Source organism: Canis aureus, chromosome 7, assembly GCF_053574225.1.
Source record: "Canis aureus isolate CA01 chromosome 7, VMU_Caureus_v.1.0, whole genome shotgun sequence".
Classification (NCBI taxonomy): Eukaryota; Metazoa; Chordata; class Mammalia; order Carnivora; family Canidae; genus Canis; species Canis aureus.
The window spans coordinates 57,529,620-57,542,230 of NC_135617.1; the positions used below are offsets into that span (position 1 = coordinate 57,529,620).

At 43.0% G+C, this 12,611-nt stretch overlaps 1 protein-coding gene across 7 annotated transcripts in view; it reads left to right on the plus strand.

The window, feature by feature from the left end:
* The window catches only part of ADGRF5 (adhesion G protein-coupled receptor F5), a 102,509-nt gene that overhangs the window by 30,514 nt on the left and 59,384 nt on the right, over positions 1–12,611 (plus strand). The window lies entirely within an intron of this gene.

The window sequence follows — 12,611 nt, forward strand, 5'->3', positions numbered from 1 at the left end:
CATGTTTATTAGGAGCAGCACCGAGTATTCTCTCAGCTCCCAGGCAGTCCTCCAGACAAGGAGTGATCTCCGAAATGTTAAACTGTCACCTCTCCCCCATAACCCAGGGGAAAGGGTTTACAGTCAGTGCTGGGAAGGAAGTCAAGAAAAGTGCTGGCTTTAGGAACTGAGTAGACTTGTCTTGTGCATTCTAGAAGGAGGAAGGCTCTCTGATGTGTGGCTTGCTTAAACCATGTTTTCTTAAGCTTTGTAGAAAGCCAGGCTGTGCCACTTCACTGGCACTCAGTTCTTCCTTTCATAAAGGGCTCATGGCTTTGGTCTTTCATGTCTGAATTGTACCAGTAGCACATGAAGATATTCCTACTATACTAGAATATCTCTAACACCCTCCATTACCCACTCTTTTCTTCTCCTCTCCCCAATTATCCCATCAATAGTGTGCTATGCATCGTACCAGTTATTTCTGTCTTCTCAGCTCTGAGGACAAGCCAAGGCACAGAGTACAATAAATTACCATTGTCAGATTCATTTATCGATCTTTAATAGCACCTTCTCTCACCAAAATATAAATTGATACATGGGGGGAGGGGGGTGTGTGTGTGTGTGTGTGTGTATGTGAACAGCTCTTTTTTTTATGTTTTATTTTATTATTTTTATTTATTTATTTATTTTTAAATTTTATTTATTTATGATAGTCACACAGAGAGAGAGAGAGAGGCAGAGACATAGGCAGAGGGAGAAGCAGGCTCCATGCACCGGGAGCCCGACGTGGGATTCAATTCAGGGTCTCCAGGATCGCGCCCTGGGCCAAAGGCAGGTGCTAAGCCGCTGCGCCACCCAGGGTTCCCTCTTTTTTTTTTTTGAACAGCTCTTTTATCACTTAGAAAAGTCCAAAGCAGTTTTATTCATTTTTATCATTATTACTTTTGTGTTGATTTTGGCTTCGGCAAATAATATTAATAATAGCTTCCTACAGACTAAACTCTAGATTTTCCAACTGGAGGTCTGGCCTTCCCTCCTAATGGCCATCAAAAGCAACCTTGTTTTGGAAAAAAAGAAGAAGAGAGGAGAGGAGAGGAGAGGAGAGGAGAGGAGAGGAGAGGAGAGGAGAGGAGAGGAGAGGAAAGGAAAGGAGAACGAATTGGATAGATGGATGAATGGCTAGCCAGCTAGCTAGCTAAAAGCCAGTTAGATCAAGTGGTTGGTCCAGGGAAGATAGGATGAGAGTGGGAGAGATTCACTTTTAATTTAATGGATAATAAATTTTTTAAACAGATAAGTTCAGTTTTTACCTCTTTCACCCTTCTGTAAAAGAATGACCTTTTATTTTCTCCAGTATACAATGTTACAAGTAAAAAAGAAAAAATCATTATGAACAAGTTGATATGGGTCATGGAGGGGGGGTCTGGAAAGAAGTTGCAAATGAGCAATGTCAAATCCAAGAATAATCACAAGATACTTTCAGTTGTTATTTGGTATTTTCTTGTCCTGTCCAAGGTTTTGCTATCCCAATTAGAAGGTCACTTGGCCCTGCCAATTTTGGACATTCTATAGTGCTTCTTGAGCATCCTGTTAAATTTGCCTACCCGGATCCCTCTCCTGGGTGTGGCTAATCCATTTAATCACTTGACCATACTGCCTGGCGCTAGCCCCATGCAGAGACTGCCCCTTCTTTCACCCCATCACAGGGGAAGCAGATGTCCCATCTCTTTTTATGAAACACAAAAATGAAAGACTCAGACACCAAGTGGTCTGCCTGCATCACACACTGGATCTTTTGGGGGCACAAGATAAGAAAAAAAAAACCCAGGTCTCTGGCTTCCCAACCCCATTTTTGGGTAGTAATGTGAGGCTAGAAGGCTTGTGGAATAATTAACATGATTTGGATGGGTTCTGTCTGCTTTGTAGCAACACAGATTCCCAGTTTTGCCAGGATCCTATAGATAGATCAAGCTATTGCCTGGACCAGATTTTAGCAGATTCCAACACCTGTTGTCCATTAGTATCACAAGGAAAGCAATGCCTAGACATATCTCTGGGGCAACTAAATTAGAATCTCTGGGCAAGAGGCATGTTGTCTGTTTGTGTGTGTGTGTGTGTGCGCGCACGTGTGTGTGTGTGTTTTAATCTCCAAAGTGATTCTTTTATATAGCTAGGGTTGCAAACCACTGAGTCCTAACTGTAAGGGATAAAGTAGCTACATGGAGAAGCAGAAGCAAGCCCTGTTCGTGTGCCGGAGAAGTTGGGGCTGGAAGCGCCAGCAGCTGTGAGCACACGAGCAACTTGTGTTAAGATTCTGGCTGCTGCTGCCTATGACAGGGACAGACCCATCTCACACCTGCATGTGAGAATGCAGTTGTCCAGTTCCCGACAATGGCAATGCCACACTGCTGATTTCATGGCAGATATACTGGCTCACTGTTACTTGTGGATTTTACAAAACCAGATGAAATGTTCTAGGTAAACAGGATGTGCTCTTCTTGTGCCAAATGATTATGGTGGGTCATCCATTTTATTCAATGTCACTTTAACATGTGTGTCCCAATCCCCAGAAAAAAAGGATGACAAAGATACTAATTCTCCTTTTCAGGATAAGTTCTCCTTTTTCAGAAATGCTTATATTGAAATGTTAAAATTTTATGAAAGCATCATTGTTATCTGCTTTTCGGTTGAGATGGAAACATAACTCTTTTTCTGAAAACATGAAAGTATCCCAAACCTAAACATTCCTAGAAAAAACATATCGATGTGCACATGCAGAGGAAAAAAAAATGGGGGCCATGATAGTTCTACCAATACAGGGTTTAAGGATGAAATGAGCCAAGTGTTTGCAAAGTGCTTAGTCTATCAATAAAATAAAATTTAATCACTATTACAAAAATAAACAGTATTTTATAGCAATTAAGGAAATGAACTTGATCTGTAAGAATCAACACAGACAAATTTCAAAAACTGAACTGGAAAAAACCAGGTATGCAAAAAGATACATAAAGTAAATACCATTTGTGTAAAGTTTTAAAACAAGACAATAGTATAAGGAGCACATAGACATACACAAATAAAAGTAAAAGTACAAAACCAGAATGAAAATACTAAACTGCAACTTCAAGATATTACCTTCCCTCTAGGAAGGGAAGGAGAAAAACTGGGGTCAGGAAGGTACACAAAGGAGCCTTAACTATATCTGGACCATTTTACTTCTTAAAAACAAAATCTACGGCAAACATGTAAAATGTAGCATTTGTTAAATCAGAGGTGTAAGGATCACAGTATTCAGTTTTATTTTTTCTGTAAGTTTCAAGTGTTTTTTACTTAAACTTTTTAAAAGTCTATATTACAAGGAAATTCACCACTAACTGTAGCAGTTTATATGACCCACTGCTTTCTGGATTGAGATAGATGATAGATAGATAGATAGATAGATAGATAGATAGATAGATAGATAGATAGAAAATCAGGGGTGTTTTTAATCATAAAACATGCTCCAAGGACCGTCCCCCTTCCCTGCCAACATCTCTCAATATAGTGCAAACTAGTTTTGCTCATCACTGTCATGTTTGTGTCCTGTATAGAGAACACGAGGAGGGGCTCTATCAGCTTATGTCAATGTCCCAATGTTCATGAGTAGGTATCGTGGGAAGGCTAGCTGACCAAAATATCTGCATGGGCTCTGGGAACGCTATTCCCAGAATTCACAAGTTATTTATCAACTCAGCATTTCAGCTCACATTGTATGATTCCAGTCGTGAAGTTTCAATAACTGAAATCTTACCTATTTCCTAAAAATCATCTCCAAACTGAAACCTTCAAAGGCACAGTTTGGTGGAAGCATCTGCTGGATAGATTTGCTAAGTGCTCTGGAATTACCAAGGCAGAGAATCCTTTCCTTTACTTAGCTTACACTCTTAACAGGAGGCAACGGAGAGGCATGGGGAATTTTAATAATAACTGGTAATACTTGATGAGTGTTTAGTATGTGCCATTATGCTCAGTGTTTTACAAAGGTGGTTAATTCAGGTAGTTGTTCCATAAACTACATCAAATGCTATTATAGGAGCTAGTTTATTGATGTAGGGATTTACAGTTAAGTAAGTTGCCTGAGGCACACAAAGCCAGCAACTAGTATAGTCGGGACTCCAGCTCACCCAGCCTGACTTTGGAGTCATGCCTAATGACCATGCTATGCTGCAACAGTCACAATGCACTGTGAAAAGCTCCACATGGCAGAGACATGCAGTGTAGACAAGAGAAAGACGCATCTCTGGAGGAGACGAGAAAAGAGGCAGTATGCTGTAAAGATTAAAGAGTTCAGACTTGGGCAACAGATTTAACTATTTTACCATGTGACCTCAGGTGTGTTATTTAATTTACTCATGCCTCAGTTTCCTCATCTGTAAAATGGGGACCATGATAGTTCTTCCAATACAGGATTTAAGGATGAAATGAGCCAAGTGCTCACAGAGTGCTTAGTCTAATGCCTGGCACGTAGCATGAGCTTGATAAATGATAGTAATTGTTGCTGTTACTAAGGGAATAGCAAGACCTGGAATGAGTAAAGCTCAGAAAGGAGGAATGGGACATTTCAGTTGCCAAGAATGGTTTGAGAAGAAGCTGATAGGCAGCAATCCATTTGACCAGTATTTATGGTTAATATTTAAGACACATTTAGCAAGAGGAGGCACAATGAAAGCTTGTCAGCCTACTACATATGCGAGTGTGGTCGAAGAAAAATGCAGCAGAACTGGGTTCACACTTAGGTTTCAGGGATCGTGCTCACCAGATGCAGTAGTCCAAATATTCCTTGGTCATTTGAAAATGAAGAATTTGAATGTGGGAGACAGCAATCTATGAAAAATAGTGTTCTAGGCAAATGAATCTGCTGATAGTGTGTTGGGGTTATTGATCAGGGTGGGGGAAAGAGTGAGAAGCCCATTCAGATTACTGCAACCATCCAGATGTGAGACGATCATGTCCGAACCAGGGTGGCAGCCAGGGGAAAGCAAGCAGCAGTGGAGGCAGTGACAGGACTTAGTGGCTGGTTGAATTGCTGCGTCCTCTCCTGCTCACTACCTGTTCAGGGGTGAGCCTGGGAAGCCTGACAGCGAGGCCAGCTGTTGGCAAATCTGGAAAAAATATGGGTCAGGAGATAGCAGTGGGAGAGAAGAATGACATTCAGTCTTAGAGGAGCTTAATTTTGACCCAGGTGCGTATAGTATGGTTGGGGAGACGCTCCTGATGTGTAGCAAAGAGATCAGGGTGGAAATAAAGTTTTGGGAACTCTCACATAGTAAGATAACCACAATTATGGAAGTGGGCGAGCTCCCTAAGAGAGAGTATGTCAAGGCGGGGGGTGAAAGGAGGACCCAGGACAGTTTTAGGCAAGTGCATGGTGGGGCAGTTGTGGATGAGGAGGAGGACTCACAGGGGAGGGAGGAAAGGAGTAAAAACTGGAGTTATAAGACACCCAAGAGGAGGAGGGGCGGCATGAAGGAGGAGGTACTACGTGGCTTCATAAACCTAGAACCCATGACACTGGCAAATATCAAACTGTCTCAATTAAAGAACCTTGAAATGTTCCCAACTTCTCAGGGTACTGAATTTTGGGGGGAAAAATAATACTTTTTTTTTTTCATTTTGAGTGGCATGCACACCTTATTCTTAAAGTTTGACAGAATTCCTAGAGGGAGAAAAGAAAATTTCAGAGAAATGAAGTCCCTGGCCAAAGACAACAATGCCTTGTCTCAGGAGATGAAGGGAATAAAGGGCTCCTGAAAGCAGGAGACACAGAAGGCTAAGGCGGCCCTGCCAATTATTAAATTGTTGGAATATTTTAAACCATGTTGTAAATGGCAGCCTTGAGCCCCTGGAATGCTCAGAATGACCCCCCTCCCCCGCCACCCACCTCTATTTCAGCCTCCCAGCCCTCGGACCCTCCCACAGACCTCCCCACTGTCCAGAATGACAGCCTCCAGGCCTCTGCTCCTGCACAAGAGCAGATACTGCTCCGATTGGTCCATTCATATTATGATTAATACTCCAGTATTCTTTGGAATCTCACTTGATGAAGGTTAGAACCACAGAGCTGTAAGGTTTGGACCCATACCCAAGCCCTCTGATGCTCTATCCAGCAGCACTATAGCCAACCACAGGGCCACCCTCCATCACAACTGGCATGCACCCCCGGCATTGTTTTGCCAGGGTTTAGGGAAACCCCTCCACATGGTAAATGAAAGTAGCAAGATAGATGAGATAAGGGCAGAGTTAGGAACTTAATGTTTTCATAAAGATGGCAATCTCTTGCTTAAAGGTTAAAATCCTCCAGGGATTTACAACAAGGAACGAAGGATAAAAGGTTATCAACGCTGCACACATGTGCAGTGTGTTTTGGAAAACTTGACTCCATTGTGTACAAACAAATGTTCTTCTGTAATCTGATCGTCCTGAGCCACCCTGACACAATGCTGCAGTAGGACCTTATTTCAAGGCAAGGGAAAATTAAATAGAAAAAATTTTCAAGGCAGTCCTTTAATTGGCATTGTGTTTCGTGTTCGTGTTAAATAAATATTTAGCTTCTAGTTCTGCATGTGCGAGAGATGAATCATCTCATTAAATAATGTCAGCAAAGATAAGTCTTATCACCTCTGCAGTTGAAAATACAGATCTGTGAGGGCAGACTCTTAAAGTTATACTTGAGGATTTTTAATCTGTATTTCTACAGTTTGGGAGGGAGTTTACTGATGATACCCTGTTGCCGCATGGAGATGAGCAAAGAGTAATAATCCCAGCAAAATTTGCAATGGAAGTCCTTCCTCCTGAAATGTGGTATTACCATTTGGCATCTACAATCAAAAGGATCTGCTTTGAATTATTCTCCAGTAGTAGAATGACGTAATGTATGCATATATTATTTCCAGTCTCTCGCCTACTATATATTTTTTAAGATTTTATTTATTCATGAGAGACACAGAGAGAGGCAGAGACATAGGCAGAGGGAGAAGCAGGCTCCCTGCAGAGAACCTGATGTGGAACTCAATCCCAGGAGCCCAGGATCACGACCTGAGCCCAAGGCAGACATTCAACCACTGAGCCACCCAGGCGTCCCTCTCGCCTACTATTTTGATCAGAAGTACATGTTTAAAAATAGCTATGTGAACATGTAATCTGTGTCCTAGAACATGCAAAGCAGGGAATAGGGAGACAGGCCAGTGGCTTCTTTAACTTGTCTAGTTAGCCAGTCACAGGCCAAGCGTTAGTAAGAGGCATGGCTTCCCTTGATACAGTTCTCATATGCAATAGAATTAGTTCCTTTCTTAAAAAGAAAGTCACACATGTACCATCACTACTATGTGTGACAGTAGAGCCAAGCAGGTTACATATGGGAAAAATCTACACTGTCTCTTCCCAAATGTCTTGGCTCAATCATCTTCTTTGATAGGACCTCTGGTTGTTGGAACTCTGTGGGCCTCAGTCCTAGAATGTCATCTCTACTGTCTCTACTGTCTTCCTAATCAATCTCACCACTCCTATGGTTGCAAGTACCTGCCTGCCCTGGTGCCTGCTCACCTCAGCAGCCCTCTCATATCCAGCCCCTGGTTCCTTTTGGTATTCTAGGCACTCTGGCCCATTTGCCAATCCTTGAATGTTCCATACATTTTTCTACCTCAGGACCTTTGCGCATGATCTTCTTTCTGCCTGGAACCCTCATGTTCCTCTCCCTCTGAACTCTCTTTTGTTTTCAGTTAATTGCAACTCACACTTCAGATTTCAGTTCAGTTAAGCACTTCCTCCAGGATACCTTCCACAGATCCCCAGAACTAGGTCATGTCCCTCTGTTAATTAGACTTTACTAGACAGTTCAGCACGGTAGCTCAAAGGATGGGCTCTGAAGTTAGATTTCTCTGGCTCACATTCTGGCTCTGGCAGTTACTAGCTGTGCGACTTGGAGCAAAATATTTAACCATTCTGCGGCTCAATCTATTTGATAGCGTGCTGTTCATTACATATCATACTAAAACCCCTGCACTGGAATTGCTGTGAGGATTAGAAGATTTAAACAGTAAATGCTCAGCTCGGTGCCTGGCACATAGTAAGTGCTCAATAACAGAGTAGTGTTCTGATTATTCTCCTTGGTCACGCTTTCACAGTCATAGTGAAACAATGAATTGTGTACCTGATTCTTCAGTGATGCTCATCTATGCCATTAGACTCTAAGCTCCATGGAGACAGGGATCATTCCTTGGTTTCCTGTCTCTTTCCCTGCACCTAGCAGAGCGCCTGGCACTTAGCAGGATTTAATCAACGCTTGTGCAGTGAATGAATACAGAAATGGATACATGGTAAGGGAATAAATAGAATTGCTCCATAATATACTTAGAACAATAAATATAACACAAGGAGGAAGGTTAAGGGCCTAGATTAAGTGGGTGGCAGAGGAAGTAGAGACTATTTATAGCTGGACAGATCAACAAACTCCAGCCTGGAGGCCACCTTTTGTCTTGTCATTGAAGGATGGATAGAATTTGAATATGTGGTGATTATCCGGAGTCCCAGGAGCAGGGAAAGATGGAGGTTACCAAATCAAGTAAATGGCAGGATTATTTTGGTTTTGCCAAGCATTGAAAATAGTTTGACGGTAATAACTGCCTCTCCCCACTGCCAAGATTAATTCTCAAAGATTTTTTTTTGCATCTTTAGTTTTGCATGAACACTGGAAAATCTCTTACACCATTTTCAATTGTGAAAAATCAACCACCTTGATTTGAAATGATGAAATGCTAAAAAATCAACCATCTTGAAAATCTAATTGATGCTTATTAAAGATGCTTGCTCTGGAATATAAAATCCCAGCCATGGAAGGCCTGGAGTATCAAAGAAAACAATTGCTTCTATTCTAAAAGCAATGAGGAACTGAACAGGGAATACTGTGTGAGAAGGTACTTCCAGAAAATTAATCTCGTATCCATGTAGACAGAAGCCATTGTAGTGATGCCAGTGAGAGGCAATGAAGACCTGAACCATATAGTAAGTCAGAGGTGGGTGGAATAAATATAAGAGAGAGTTATGGTTAGGCTCAGAAGGCAAAGTGAGGTTACCTTGCCTTTGAAATAAACATGAGAATTTTTAGGCTCTTTGAACATTCATGGGACTTCAGAGGCCAACTCCCATACTGAGTGAAGTCAACTCTCTGCCTTTGCTGATAACACAGTTGAGACCTGAAAGATAAAGGGACTTGCCCCAGATCACACAAGTGGTTAGTGGCAGAGTGAGGCTAGAACTCATAGTCCCAGTTGCCTGATCGAGTGTCCATACAGAGAAAGTTTCCCATTTATTCCTGTCAGTATTCCACCAGGAAGGCCTTGTAACCCAAATGGTACATCTTCCCCAAAGGAATTGACTGCTTAGCTTATAATTTTGTCACTACTGTGTGTCAGCTCTGTGGCCTTGGTGAGTTACTCCTTCTTCTAACTTTCCGTTTCTACCTCTGAAAAGTAGAGAACATTGAATGGTACCACAGGATCATCAAGGGGGTTAAATGACATGATCCTTGGAGAAAGCTTAGCATTGTATACCTGGAACACAGACTGGGTGGTTTCACAGTTTAGAGAAATCTCTTTTGTCACAGTTCTACAGGTGAGAATCAGAGATCAACATATCAGCAGGGGTGATTTCTTCAGAGGCCTCTCTCTTGGGCTGGTAGATGGTCATCTTCCTCTGGAATTTTTGCATGGTCCTTCTTCGGCATCTGTTTGAGTCCTAATCTCCTTTTCCTAGAAGGCCACTGATCATACTGGATGAGGGCCCATGGTAATGACCTCATTTTAACTTAATTACTTGTTTAAAAACTGTGTCTTCAAATAAGGTCACATTCTGAGGAACTGGGGTTAGACTTCAAGGTATCAATTTTGGAGGGACACAACTCGACCCATAACAAATTCCAGCGATGACCAGGCCCTTTTGTGCTTTGTGGGCACGATCTCTAATGCCTGCAGCAAATGCTGCAGGGTGGGTGCTGTGATCCTTGTCATTCATATCAGCAAACTGAGGCTTGGTGGGGTGAAGTGTCTCACCTGTGGTTACTGAGTGGTGGAGCTGGAATCAGAACACAAGCCTGTTCTGCTAAAGCTGGTGCTCTTTCCACTCTAGTCTACTACAGGAATGAGGGAATCACCTGAGCTCTACTGCCACCAAATTCTCTTTCCAAGCCACAGCAAAAATAGCTCTGCCTTCTTTGGTGCCAGTAATTATTTGGGAGAACAATGCCCTCCTGAGGACCATGGCCAAGCCTACGTCACAGTGGTTGGGCAAGCTGCTCAAGGGAACTTCCACGGAGGGCTCAGGGGACAGCTAAACCTCACCCTTGGGCTCCTTTTGTTCCCTCTGCTTATGCTGTTCTACTTTACCTGAGGTTCTCTTTTCTTTCTCCATTTTATGTTAAAGCATCACCCATCCTTCAGAGTCTGGCCACTCCCAAATTCACCCTGCTTTGCCCCCATCCTCAGTTTCAGGCTGGCTTATCACTTGCACACTGCATCTCACTTGGGGGTGGATCTGGCTCTGTTAGTTACTAGCTGTGTGTCCTGAGCAAAGTCTGCAACCTCTCAGGGCCTTCATTTTCTCATCTATGAATTAGGATAAAAATACCTACCACACAGTATCATTGTGAGAAGCAAACTAAGTGAGCTAACATATTTACTGCACTCAGCACTGTGCTTGGTACATAGTAGACATTCAGTACATAGTGGTTTTTACTTTGACGTTTTTCAATCTATGTTTGGTGCCTTCCCAATGAAACTGAGAGCTTCCTGGGGGCAAGGACCATGACTCATGTCCATTTGTGTTGGCAAAGCACAATTTGGGGGCTGCAGAAAACACTGTATTTGTCAGCACATAAGCGTGCAACATATTTGATACTAGATAAGACATAAAATACAATCTCAAGTAACAGACTTGTCTATTGGATTGTATCAAAAACTATTGGGTAGGGGGTGCCTGAGTTTGATTTTGGCTCAGGTCATGATCTCCGGGTTGTGAGATTGAGCCCCGTGTTGGGCTCCATGCTCAACATTGAGCCTGGTTAAGATTCTCTCCCTCTCCCTCTGCCGCCCCCCCTCAAAAAAACAAACAAGCTATGAGGTGGAACACTTCAGAGCCCACACTTCCATTAATCCATTCATTCATTCACCATTGACTGATTGCTTCCTAAATGCATCCCTTTGAGCTTCGGGTTCTACATAGTTTCTTTAGCAGAGAAAGCTATAGGCCAGTGATGGAAGGTACCAGAGTGCAGTGCAGGGGAATGTGGAAAGAGCAATAGATTGTTGAACATACAGATCTGCAGACCTCAAACCTCCCTATGCATCAGAAACAGCTCAGATGGATGCAGAATATTGACTCCCAAACCCCAGAAGTTCTAATTCAATTGGCCTATGGTGATTTTAAAACAACATATAAGCAAATGAAGAAAAAAAAAAGAAACTCCTCAGCTGATGGTTCTGATGTACAGCCAGAGATAAGAACCACTGAAGGAGACGATGCACAAACACTCCAGGGAAATTCTTCTCTAGGCAATGCTAAGGGGAGGGACTGTGTGCTGGGCTAGGGTAGGGAGTAGAGCCCTGGGCTGGAGGCAGGAGGACGCACCAGTTGAGAGACTGAGCAAGTGTGCGTTCACATTGTCACCCCGCCTTCCTCTTCCTCAAGAGGATCCAGAAGAGTATCCAGGCGAGGGTCCCAAGGGGAGAGGGGCTAAGGAAACCAGAGAGCATGAAAAGGCAGAGCTGTGTAGAGCTTAGGAAATTAATCCTTTCCAGAATGAACCTCACTGTTGCCCTACTCAGATGGAGCTGGCAATCACAACTTGATGATGACATTGGGGGATCAGACCTCACAGAGGTGGCTATTTTGTGACCATGCTTCTAACCTTGCAAAGGCACCCAAGCCCACTTGCTTCCCCTCTACCCCAAAGTCTGGGCAAGTCGGGGCTGATGAAAGCTTTCCAGGAAAGCAGTTGATTTTAAGCACTGGTGGTTCCTAAGATGTGGGAGAACAGGTCCTTGGTCCGTTTCAGGTCGGTCTTGCAGTGGCAGTTCCTGACACATAATCACTCCTCAAGATAACGTCATTATGGGACTGCTTCAAGGAAGCCAGACCCCCATCCTGCAAATAAATGCAGTGCTGCTGGGAATCCTGAGGACTTATTCCTGGCATATGATGTCAGGACGCTTGACTTCCCTCTCCTCGTCTTCTAACTTCACAGACAGGAAAATAGGGTCAGAGAAGATCCGGAAGTGGCCCATCACCCCAGGGTTTGTGCTGAGCATGAGATCATATTTCCCAGCTTTTTCTAAGACACAGCCAGCTCATTCATGTTGCTGAGTTTTAATAGAGACTATCCAGGATTTAGGACTTAAAAAGAGAAAGAAATTGAGAACGACAGGAGATAATTTTCTTTCCTCTCTGCCTGTTTGTCTCTGTGCTTCTTGGCTATTGTTGGCCATTTCATCCAGGAATGTAGAGTGCATATGAACTTCTAGGGGATTTGCAATCAAAGGGACTCTACTGAATATATAGTGCCTTGATTCTGGGGTTCTACTCCCTGCCTTTAATTGGGT